The following is a 12,792-nucleotide window of genomic DNA, read 5'->3' as shown; positions in this document are numbered from 1 at the left end:
ACCATTTCCTGAGATCCTGAGGTAATCTGTGTGTATGTTGACCTGCACAGAGACAAACAGTTGATAATCCAGTAGGCAGTCCACTTGATCTTGAGCTGAGAGTGGTCCTCCTGGCATCAGCGTTGATGTCTCCAGGTGATGGTATGGATCCATGGTGGTGGACTGGTTTTAGGAATAGCTTCCATGACTGATGGATCCATATGGGTAGCTACTAAGGAAATAGTAATAGTTATATTCACTATCGTTTGTGTATCCTCAGCTTTTTCAGGTAAGCCTGTGACTGGGCTGGGTAAAGGGGACTGAATAGAACATGGACAGACCTGTGTTTCTTGTCCCTTCAATTTAAGAACACTGGAGGCAAGCTTGCCAGGTGCAACTGATGATGTGAACAATTCCACTTAAGTCCTTTCACACACACAAAAAAAAAACCCAGTAGGATGTGGCATTTGGGGGCAATATTATCCACTTGGAATCAAGGAAAATCTGCTCCTTTCTGGGAGGGATGAACCTGTTCTATTTACAGACAGTGGCCAACATGTCAGGATGTGAGGCCAAGGACTCAGAGGCCCTGGCATGTTGCCTATGAGACAAGACTAAAGCAGATATTCTGGCTATCAACCAGGTTGGGAGAATTGTGTGGCTTGGAGGACCTGGTCATCAGAATGTGGGATTGCCTGTCCTTACTACCAGTTAATTCATCTCCATGGTTTGCTGTCCTTTCAATACTGTGTGCTCACCACCTGACTGTGATTCCAGATAACTTAGAGAAAGGTTTCTTGTCACCAAAGGTTAGGTGGAAAAGCTAAATGTGAGAAATCATTATGTCAACATGTGTCCTCACTCCCGGGTTCCCATGCACCCATCTACTTCTATGAGTTCCAGCATCAGCCCAGCTTCATCAAGCATGTCAGGCTATCCCACGTGAGGGCTGACCACTGTAATCACATTCCCTTCATCTTTGGGTCCTACTCCTGGGGCATGAAATGTGATTTTTCTTGTTTTCCTTGAGCTGGATGGAGCCCCAGGTGAGTTCCTGGGTGATTACTGAGCTCTCAGGACAGTTGAGAAAACTGAGGCTATGGGAGAGAACAGGATCAAGTGATAACCCATTTCTTAGCTAAAAAGAAATAAACAAACAAAAAACCGACAACTCTACTAGGGTTAAAATATGAACCTTCCACTCTCATCTGTCAGCTTCATCTGTAATAAAACTGCTCAAAGTGAAAATTAGCTAGGGCTCCTGTCCGTAGGAAGCAACTAGAAGCTGCCTCTGCAGTGGTTGGTTAAGGAGAATCAGCAGAAGAAAGATTATTTGAAAGGCAGAGAAAGGACTTCAAGATTTCACATGAAGGGTTTAAACTTTTCTGCTTTACAACTGACTTTAGGTTTCAGTTCGTTGAAAAGAGCAAACAGGTGTCTCTCCCAACAAAGGGACATTTATCAACAAATTACATACAGGGATGAGGGAGAGAGCCCAAACAAGACCTGGGTCAGCCCCACAATGTCTCAAGGGCAGTTTCTGCGAACCCCTTGAAACTTATCCAAGTATGTCCAAAGATAAAACCTCAGCAAATTAAAAGTGCACTAATATAACAGCTGCTTATTTAACCAATCATATTTGAGATGACCTAACTATTCCAGAAATTCCCCTAGTTATGTTTAAAAGGAGCCTACACACTCCTTTCAGGGTCATAGCCATTTTGTACAGGTAAACAACTCCCACATATGCTGGAAAATAAACGCTCTTTGATCTAACAAAAAAAATATGAACCTTCCTAGTCTAGCTTGTGCTGGAAGGAATGAAAGCACACTGAGGTAGGAGTGATCCTGAGAGAATTCAAGTAGAGGCTTGGATGAATCCTGAATTCTGAGTGCTGAAGAAAGAGAGTATAAATCAGGCTATGGTTCAGAGTTCAGGCTATGGTTGCTATATTAGAATATGAGTTGGCGCCGGGCGGTGGTGGCGCACGCCTTTAATCCCAGCACTCGGGAGGCAGAGCCAGGCGGATCTCTGTGAGTTCGAGGCCAGCCTGGGCTACCAAGTGAGCTCCAGGAAAGGCGCAAAGCTACACAGAGAAACCCTGTCTCGAAAAACCAAAAAAAAAAAAAAAAAAAGAATATGAGTTGGCACGTGCATAAGGTGACTGGGATTTACATCCTTGTCCCCTTCTGTCTACAGTTCATCTCACTGAGGAGAAGTGTCTGTTGATTAGGAGGAGGAGGAGGAGGAGGAGGATGAAGTACTGGGCTAACTTTGCAAGACAAGGGTGAGAGCACACCCCCCCTCAATCTCCTTATGTTTGGATTTCCACCCTGGCCTCCCATGTGGGTGTGCCTCATGAGCATGCATTGGTTCTTAATTATACCATAGTCTTCTCCAAAACTGGGCACACTTGGGCAGATACCTTCTAGCTGTAGTTACTGCTGATCCCACAGAGTGGGTGAGTCACAGTATTGTGGTACTGTTCTGTAGATTTTTCCCTCTGGGAGGGAGAGACAAAACTAGACAACTTCCCTTGCTTCATATGAAGCAGACACTGGTGGGTGTCACTTGTATTCTTTTTTTTCTTGTTTATTTTATTTATTTATTTTTTAAATTACACTCATGATATTCATTAATTACACTCATGATATTAATCACATTTGCATTTCATTGATTACATTCACAGTATTCATTCAATAATTATATATATATATATATATATATATATATATATATATATATATATATGCCAAATGTCATTTATTGAAGGAGGGAGGAGGTCTTGAATACAGGCTTACAGCACAATGGGAGAACCCTGGAGGGCAGAAGTTCACTACCAATGTTTCACAGTCTTGCATCTAAACATCTAACGCCCATTATGCAGGATACACAGACAAGGAACTTCCCTTAAGCATTCAGGAGGGTGGAACCCAGCAGGGAATTAGCATAGGGAGGATAGCAAGGTCAAGGTCAGCAAGTAAGGCAACAGTTATCCAAAATGGGGGCCAGGGCCCTACAGGTCCCCCTTTTATTAAAAAATGAGCTTCTAACTTGGGTTGCATGGGAGGTCACCTTACCCGTCATGGAGATGCCTGCCCAGGCCACACAGGTGCTCTGTCTTAGGTTGGTGAGTGGCCCCCAGGCATTACCCGTCTCTGAATACTCATTATCATACAGGCTCAATAGTGTGTGAGCTGCAGGGTTAACTGCTGCCAAAGATCTCAAAGTGGCACTGGGCTTGCAATCTGTGTGTACAACACAGAAAAGACCAAGAGAGGTCCTATCTCACCCATAGCCAGTAGGCTAAAGGCAACTGAGCCATTAATGAGCCTTACTGTAAATTGGAGTCCTTGTAAGATGGTATCCCAAAAGCAAATGGAACTTGAGTTTATAAATTTATAATTTTCAAAGCCAATCGAGATGTATCTAACTATTGAATTAAATTTATCATGCCCAATAGAATGAAAGATTAACTGCAGTAGCTACTTTTGTCACCAGGGTCTCCACTGTGCTAGCTGTAGTAAGCAATTATGAAATGGTAATCCCAGAAACAGTAGCAGAGGTGGCCACCATTGCTGTAACAGCAACAACGGCAGCAGCAATGTCAAATTCTCTTCTGGAGCATGTGGACATCTACTGGCATGGATATGTAACACGAACCACCAAGGCCCATTTTTCTTGATCCCAGCACGACTTTAGCTGGCAGCTCTTCTGGAGAATCCAACCTCATGGCTACAGTTCCTAGGCTTACATTAATGCTTGCGAAAGCTGGCCATATTGGGCTCTCAATCTCCATTGGCATAAGAAGGGTAGAGTTTTTCAAGAAGACCCAATAGATCTTCAGCAGCAGCCACAGGGTATGTTCAGTGCTCAGGCATCCAAAGAGGAACCTCATTGTCCTGAGGAAAGACATAAACAGAACCCCGGGGCCACATCAACACTAGATTGGGTCTCCTCCACATGCCATTAGAAAGATCCTTCCATCGCTCCAGAGGGTGATTTGCAACAGGAGCCCTCCAGTGCTTATCTGCAGTGGATACTCCAGCAGAATCCACCAATAAAAAATTTAAAATATATAAAACAAGGGAAAGAATAGAATGTGGAGAGGAATGATGAGTCCCTTAGTTCCCCCTTTTTTTTTTACTTTAGTAAAATATGTTTGTTTGTTTGTTTAATATTTCAATTTTCTTTTATTTTTGTTTATTTTATTTTTTAAAATTAATTAATTTATTTATTTTTCTATTATCAGCTTGATACAGTATGTATTCTTATCTTAATACTGAAATGTTTCATTGAGGCTTGCTCAGTAATTGAGTAAAACCAAAATTTATTATAAGCCACAGTCGTCCTAGGGTCCTCCATGCTATATATATAGCCTCCATGGTACTGTGGGTTGTAGTCTGATTGTTCTTTATTTTATATCTAGAATCCACTTATGAGTGAGTACATACCATATTTGTCTTTCTGGGTTTTGGTTACCTCACTCAGGATGATTTTTTCTATTTCCATCCATTTGTGTGCAAATTTCATGATGTCATTGTTTTTCTCTGCTGAGTAGTACTCCATTGTGTATATGTACCACATTTTTTTTCATCCATTCTTCAGTTGACAGGCATCTAGGTTGTTTCCAGGTTCTGGCTATTACAAATAGTGCTACTATGAATATAGTTGAGCATGTATCTTTGTGGTATGAATCATCATTCCTTGGGTTTATGCCCAAGAGTGGGATGGCTGGGTCTTGAGGTAGTTCGATTCCTAATTTTCTGAGAAACCACCATACTGATTTCCAAAGTGGTTGTACAAGCTTGCATTCCCACCAACAGTGGAGGAGTGTTACCTTTGCTCCACATCCTCTCCAGCATAAGCTGTCTTCAGTGTTTTTGATCTTAGACATTCTGACAGGTGAGAGGTGGTATCTCAGAGTTGTTTTGATTTGCATTTCTCTGATGATTAAGGATGCTGAGCATTTCTTTAAATGTCTTTCAGCCATTTGTGATTCTTGTTTTGTGAATTCTCTGTTTAGCTCTTTAGCCCATTTTTTAATTGGATTGTTTAGTATTTTGATGTCTAGTTTCTTGAGTTCTTTGTATACTGTGGAGATCAATCCTCTGTCAGATGTGGGGTTGGTGAAGATCGTTTCCCATTCTGTTGGCTGTCTTTATCTTATTGACTGTGTCTTTCACCCTGCAAAGCTTCTCAGTTTCAAGAGGTCCCATTTATTAATTGTTGTGCTCAGAGGCTGGGCTGTTGGTGTTATATTTAGGAAGTGGTCTCCGGTGCCAATGCGTTCAAGAGTACTTCCTACTTTCTTTTCTATTAAGTTTAGTGTAACTGGATTTACGTTGAGGTCTTTGATCCACTTGGACTTAAGTTTTGTGCATGGTGACAGATATGGATCTATTTGTAATCTTTTACATATTGACATCCAGTTATGCCAGCACCATTTGTTGAAGATACTTTCTTTTTTCCATTGTATAGTTTTGGCTTCTTTGTCAAAAGTCAGGTGTTCATATGTGCATGGATTAATGTCAGGGTCTTCAATTTGATTCCATTGGTCTGTATGTCGGTTTTTATACCAGTACCAAGATGTATTTTTATTACTACAGCTCTATAGTAGAGCTTGAGGTCAGGGATGGGGATGCCTCCAAAGGTTGCTTTATTATATAGGATTCTTTTAGCTATCCTGGGTCTTTTGTTTTTCCATATGAAGTTGAGTATTTTCTTTCCAAGTATGTGAAGAATTGTGTTGGGATTTTGATGGGGATTGCATTGAATCTGTAGGTTGCTTTTGGTAAGATTGCCATTTTTACTATATTAATCCTACCTATCCATGAGCATGGGAGATCCTTCCATTTTCTGATATCTTCTTCAATTTCTTTCTTTAGAGATTTAAAGTTCTTATCAAAAAGGTCCTTCACTTGTTTAGTTAGTGTTATTCCAAGGTATTTTATATTATTTGTGGCTATTGTAAATGGTGATGTTTCTCTGACTTCTTTCTCAGCCCTTTTATCATTTGTGTATAGGAGGGCTACTGATTTTTTTTAGTTGATCTTGTATCCTGCCACTTTACTGAAGGAGTTTATCAGCTGTAGGAGTTCCCTGGTAGAGTTTTTGGGGTCACTTATGATACTCTCATATCATCTGCAAATAGTGAAAGTTTGACTTCTTCCTTCCCAATTTGTATCCCTTTGATCTCCTTTTGTTGTCTTATTGCTCTAGCTAGAACTTCTAGTACTATATTGAATAAATATGGGGAGAGTGGACAGCCTTGTCTTGTTCCTGAATTTAGTGGTATTGCTTTAAGTTTCTCTTCATTTAATTTGATGTTTGCTGTTGGCTTGCTATAAACTGCTTTTATTATGTTTAGAAATGTTCCTTGTATTCCTGATCTTTCTAAGACATTTATCATGAAGGGGTGTTGGATTTTGTCAAAGGCTTTTTCAGCATCTAAGGAGATGATCATGTGGATTTTTTCTTTCAGTTTGTTTATATGGTGTATTACATTGACTGATTTTCGTATGTTGAATCATCCTTGCATCCCTGAGATGAATCCTACTTGGTCGTGATGGATGATTGTTTTGATGTATTCTTGGATTCGGTTTGCCAATATTTTGTTGAGTATTTTCGCATCAATGTTCACAAGGGAGATTGGTCTGTAATTATCTTTCTTTGTTGCATCTTTGTGTGGTTTGGGTATCAGGGTAATTGTAGCCTCATAAAAAGAGTTTGGTGGTTTGTTCCTTCTGTTTCTATTGTGTGGAACAATTTGAAGAGTATTGGTATTAGTTCTTCTTTGAAAGTCTGGTAGAATTCTGCACTGAAACCATCTGGTCCTGGGCTTTTTTTGGTTGGGAGGCTTTTGATGACTGTTTCTATTTCTTTAGGGGTTATTGGTCTATTTAAATGGTTTATCTGGTCTTGATTTAATTTTGGTATGTGGTATTTATCCAGAAAATTGTCCATTTCTTCCTGATTTTCCATTTTTGTGGAATAGAGGTTTTTGAAGTATGATCTGATGATTCTCTGGATTTCCTCATTGTCTGTTGTTATGTCTCCCTTTTCATTTCTGATTTTGTTAATTTGGGTGCTCTCTCTTTGCCTTTTGGTTAATTTGACTAGGGGTTTGTCTATCTTGATTTTTTCAAAGAACCAACTCTTTGTTTCATTGATTTTTTTGTATTGTTCTCTTGTTTTCTATTTCATTGATTTCAGCCCTCAATTTGATTATTTCCTGGCATCTATTTCTCCTGGGTGAGTTTGTTTCTTTTTGTTCTAGAGCTTTCAGTTGTGCTGTTAATTCATTGGTATGGGATTGTTCCATCTTCTTTATGTGTGCATTTAGAACTATGAGTTTTCCTCTTAGCACTGCTTTCATAGTGTCCCATAAGTTTGGGTATGTTGTACTTTCATTTTCATTGAATTCTAGGAAATCTTCAATTTCTTTCTTTATTTCTTCCTTGACCCATTGATGTTTCAGGTGGGCATTATTCAGTTTCCATGAGTTTGCAGGCTTTCTATAATTTTTGTTGTTGTTGAGGTCTAACTTTAAGGCATGGTGGTCTGATAAGATACAGGAGGTTATTCCAATTTTTTGTATCTGTTGAGATTTGTTTTGTGTCCAAGCATGTGGTCAATTTTTGAGAAGGTTCCATGGGGTGCTGAGAAGAAGGTATATTCTTTTGTGTTAGGATGGAATGTTCTGTAGATATCTATTAAGTCCATTTGAGTCATAACATCTGTTAGGTCCTTTATTTCTTTGTTAAGTTTCAGTCTGGTAGATCTGTCTTTAGGTGAGAGTGGTGAGTTGAAATTTCCCACTACTAATGTATGGGGTTTGATGTGCATTTTAAGCTTTAGTAGTGTTTCTTTTATGAATGTGGGTGATTTTGTATTTGGGGCATAAATGTTCAAAATCGAGACTTCATCTTGGTGGATTTTTCCTGTGATAAATATTTAATGTCCATGCTGATCTCTTTTGATTGATTTTAGTTTGAAGTCTATTTTATTAGATATTAGGATAGCTACACCAGCTTGTTTCTTAGGTCCATTTGCTTGGAAAACCTTTTCCCAGCCCTTTACTCTGAGGTAGTGTCTGTCTTTGAAGTTAAGGTGTGTTTCTTGTATGCAGCAGATGGATGGATCCTGTTTTCTTATCCATTCTGTTAGCCTGTGTCTTTTTATAGGTGAGTTGAGACCATTGATATTGATGGATATTAATGACCAGTGATTGTTAATTCCTGTTATTTTTTGTGGTTGTGTTGTCCTTCTGTGGTGTATTTTGGTGTGGGATTATCTATTGCCTGAGTTTTCATGGATATGTTTCGCTTCTTTGGGTTGGATTTTCCCTTCTAGTGCTTTCTGTAGGGCTGGGATTGTGGACAGGTATTGATTAAATCTGGTTTTATCCTGGAATATTTTGTTTACTCCGCCTATGGTTATTGAGAGTTTTGCTGGGTATAATAGTCTGGGTTGGCATCTGTGGTCTCTTAGTGTCTGCATAACATTTGTCCAGGACCTTCTAGCTTTCATAGTCTCTACTGAGAAGTCTGGTGCTAGTCTGATGTGTTTGCATTTATATGTTACTTGGCCTTTTTCCTTTGAAGCTCTTAATATTTCTTCTTTGTTCTGTGTGTTTAGTGTTTTGATTATTATGTGGTGAGGGGACTTTTTTTTGGATCCAGCCTATTTGGTGTTCTGTAAGCTTCTTGTATCTTCATAGGTATTTCTTTCTTTAGGTTAGGAAAGTTTTCTTCTATGATTTTGCTGAATATATTTTCTGTGCCTTTGAGTTGGTATTCTTCTCCTTCTTCTATCCCTATTATTCTTAGGTTTGGTCTTTTCATGGTGTCCCAAATTTCTTGGACGTTTTGTGTTATGACTTTTTTGTCTTTAGTGTTTTCTTTGACTGACGAATCTCTTTTCTCTATTGTGTCTTCAGTGTCAGTGATTCTTTGTTCCATCTCTTGCAATCGGTTGGTTATGCTTGTTTCTGTAGTTCCTGTTTGTTTAGTCAGGATGTCTATTTCCAGCATTCCCTCAGCATGTGTTTTCTTTATTGTCTCAAATTCATTTTTCAGATCTTGGATTGTTTCTTTCATCTGTTTAATTGCTTTTTTTTTGGCTTTCTTTGATTTCTTCCCATTTTTGTTCATTTTTTCTTCCATTTCTTTAAGGGAGTTTTTTATTTCCTCTTTAATGGAGTTTTTCATTTCCTCTTTAAGGGAATTTTTTATTTCTTCTTTAAGGGCCTCTATCATCTTCTTAAAGTCATCATTCTTAAAGTCGTGGAATTTATTTCTTCTGTTTCTTCTGTCTTGGTATGTTCAGGTCTTGCAGATGTAGAATCACTAGGTTCTGATGTTGCCATATAGGTCTTTATGTTGTTGCCTGTATTTTTGCACTGGCGTCTACTCCTCTCTTCCTCTGCTCAGTGCAGGCAGTGTCTGTGTCTGAAAGTGCCTCTCTTGTTCTAATTTTTAGTCTTGTTTCACTAGGAGTTCTTGGTTAAATTGGTGTTGTTGGGCTGTTTCTTCGGAAGCAGCTGTTCTCAGTCGTTGAATTATATACTTATGATTCTGGTGATCTGGTTCGGTGGCTGGGCAGCGCCTTCTTCTGTTTTCTCAGGTCACTTTTTGCTCATTCATCAACTCCTCAGCTGATCTTGTTTCCTCTGACTTCAAACTGTAGAGTTCTGAATCCTCTCCTGGATGGATTTCAGCTGAGCAGGGTAGTCTCACCAACACCTCCAAGTTGTTGGGTTTCACAAGATCAGCAGCTGGGCTCTGGGTTGGCCTCAGACAGAGTGTTCAGATCCGTTCTGGTTCCGTTCCATGGAGATAGCTCCTTCCCCGGGTGTTGGAATTAAAGGCATCCCTGTTCCAAGTTCTGCCTCTACCAGCCGCCGCCGCCGGGCCTGCCTGCCTGCTTCTGTCACTTGTATTCTATATCAGTACACCAGTCCATCTGTCCTCTCAAGTCCTTGGCCTGTTCATCCACTACTCTGACCCAAATTAAGGAATCAGGCTTTGGATGAGAGTGGCCTTACCATTCCCTGCTGGGTAGTATATCAATAAGAACCCCAACAGTGAGGGACTATACTACTGGTCCACATGATGAACAGAACCTGACATCCCTCCTGCTGGGGGCTGAGCTCTGAAGACCAGAAAGCTGCAGTTCTGGGTGAAGACTCTGCCCCAAGAAGATCCAGGAACTAAACTAACTAAAGGGGACTCAGAACAAACACACAGAGCTTTAGGGCCTTGTGACAGAAAGATGTGTGGGGTTAAAGGCAAATGGAGTCATCCTGAGGTTACAGAGTCCATTTATTTATTTTTATTTGTTTCAACACTCATGTAAGCATTTCTATTCTCAGCATTTGCTTTTTCAGTTGTGTATGACAAACCCTCTCTATGTTGTTCCTTATTGTTCTGGACACATTTTATTAGACTCAATAAATATTCTTGTAATCATATGGATATATATAAGTTCCCCCATCCTCTTTAACACTTTATTAGGATTAGATGCCTGCCTGCCTCCTTCCTTCCTTCCTTCCTTCCTTCCTTCCTTCCTTCCTTCCTTCCTTCCTTTCACTATCTTCCCCCCATCCTCTCTCTTTCCTCTTTTCTGAGCCTCAGACCCTCTTCAAATGAAGCAAAAGCTTCAGGCATTGTTGACTATGCTGTTCACAATGCTGTTTCCAATAAATAAGAAACTACAAACTGGGCTCTTAGTGTCTGTGGCCTCAGATGTTTGGAGGCTGAGGCAGGAGGATTACATAAGTTCAGGGCAAGATAACAAGACCCACATCTCAGAAACAAAACAAAAACCATAATCTTAGTAAATTACAAGCAGTAACAAATTACAGTTTTGTAGATTGAGAAATCCAGTGTCCAGATTTGCTGTGGTAAGAAACAGGTCTCTGCCTAGAGATCTCAGTGATTACATATTGTGCTGTCTCCTTGTAGAAAGTGTAAACAATGGCATTCCAAGGACAACATTATGTCCCTGCTGACCTGAACTTGGGGCAGTTCTCTCCGGTTAGTGAGATGACCATGCAGGTTGTTTCCACTCTATCTGTAGAGCATTTATTGATGTTCCTACTACTAGCTTGCCTCTGCTTTTCAGTTCTGTACATAAACACTAAACTTCCAATGGGGAGTCAGAATGTGTTCTAGACTTTTAATAATTATCTCATTTTAGTAGCTTGAGTGTGGATTGTTTTATGGGGCTTATGCCTGTTAGTCAAGTGCTCTATCTGTGAACTATTGCCTCAGACTACTGTGGATTGTTTCAATGCTATTAATCTCTTTTAGGTGTATTATTTAGTAAGTCTGAGAAAATTCTCTTCTTTTTTTTTAGCTCTGACCCCCAGGCAACTTTATTTATTAACATACAAATCACATTTTAGTATAAATAAAATCAAGGCACAAAACTGCCACCACATCAGATTCAGAACAACCCTCAGTCCCCCACCAAAGGCTTTTCATCAGGCCCCTCTGTTGTCATTCACTACCTTTGGCCCCATTTTAAAGCAACCAAGACATTGCTTTTTCTTGCTGTATTGGGACTTATCTCCAACTCAATGTAAGTAGAATGTTCTGTGACTGGCCTTGTCACTTCAGCCCTGTCACTTCACATCATGTTTTGTCTCCTTTTATTGTAGAATGTCAACCAGGTGTGCGCACAACACATTCTAACCCCTTACCCAATCTATGCACAACCATTTCACTTGCTTATTTACTCTTCTTTTGGGGGACAAGATCTCTAGGTAACCCAGGTGGGCCCTGAACTCATGATCTCACTGCCATGGCTTCCTGGATGGTTGGATTATAGATATTGGCCTCCCATCGCAGGTTTGGGTTTTAATAAAGTTGTATGGATAGTCTCACACATGATTTCATATGATCACATGTATTCAAATTATGGATTTATAAGCTAGAGCAGAATTTCTAAGTTATGAGACACATGTTAAACATTTAAAGAAGATGTCAGGCTTTGGTATATACCCAGGAGTGGTATAACTGAATCTTAAGGGAGATCAATTCCCATCATCCCCAGGAACTGCCAAACTGATTTCCATAGTGGCTGTACAAGTTTGCACTCCCAACAGCAAAGGAGGAATATTCCCCTTCCTCCACATTCTTGCCAGCATGAGCTGTCATTTGCTTTGTTAATCTTAGCCATTCTGAAATCTCAGAGTAGTTTTGATTTGCATTTCCCTGATGGCTAAGGATGTTAAACATTTCTTTGTTTCTTAGCCATTTGAGTTTCCTCTATTGAGAATTCTGTTTCCCATTTTTTTTTTGATGCTGCATTTCTAGGTTTTATTTGAAACAGTGCATATTTTTAAGCATTTTATGGAAGGATTTTACACTTGTCATTTACACAAATTACAAGGTTCTGCTTAAAGTCTTTTAAAAAATTCTAAAAACCCAGCCCATGTGCAGCACGGGATATGCAAAACTACTTTATATTATACACACTTCTTATCAAAGGAGATCCAAAACTCTGGCTTGTAGTTTAGACAAATACAAGAAGCTTCAAACAAGACACAAAGGGTTAACAGTAATTCTCAAATATAAGTCTGCACTTTTGTGTTGTATTTCTATGAGATGTAAGTATCAAATTCCTAAGAGATTTTACATTTTCTTTTTTAAAGAAAACCTGACCCATTTCCAGTAAACAAGTCCCTCGCTATTTGCTTAGTCCTTGACCAGCTGACTCTCCCCCACTTAGTGCAGAGATCTAGTCCTCTTCCACTGACACACCCATGAGAAACAGGCCCCGGGAGTAACTGTGTTCTGCCGCAA

The sequence above is a fragment of the Peromyscus maniculatus genome, chromosome 5 (genome assembly GCF_049852395.1).
Source record: "Peromyscus maniculatus bairdii isolate BWxNUB_F1_BW_parent chromosome 5, HU_Pman_BW_mat_3.1, whole genome shotgun sequence".
Classification (NCBI taxonomy): Eukaryota; Metazoa; Chordata; class Mammalia; order Rodentia; family Cricetidae; genus Peromyscus; species Peromyscus maniculatus.
The sequence above is the reverse complement of the archived record's forward strand: the minus strand, read 5'-3'. Positions refer to the sequence as shown.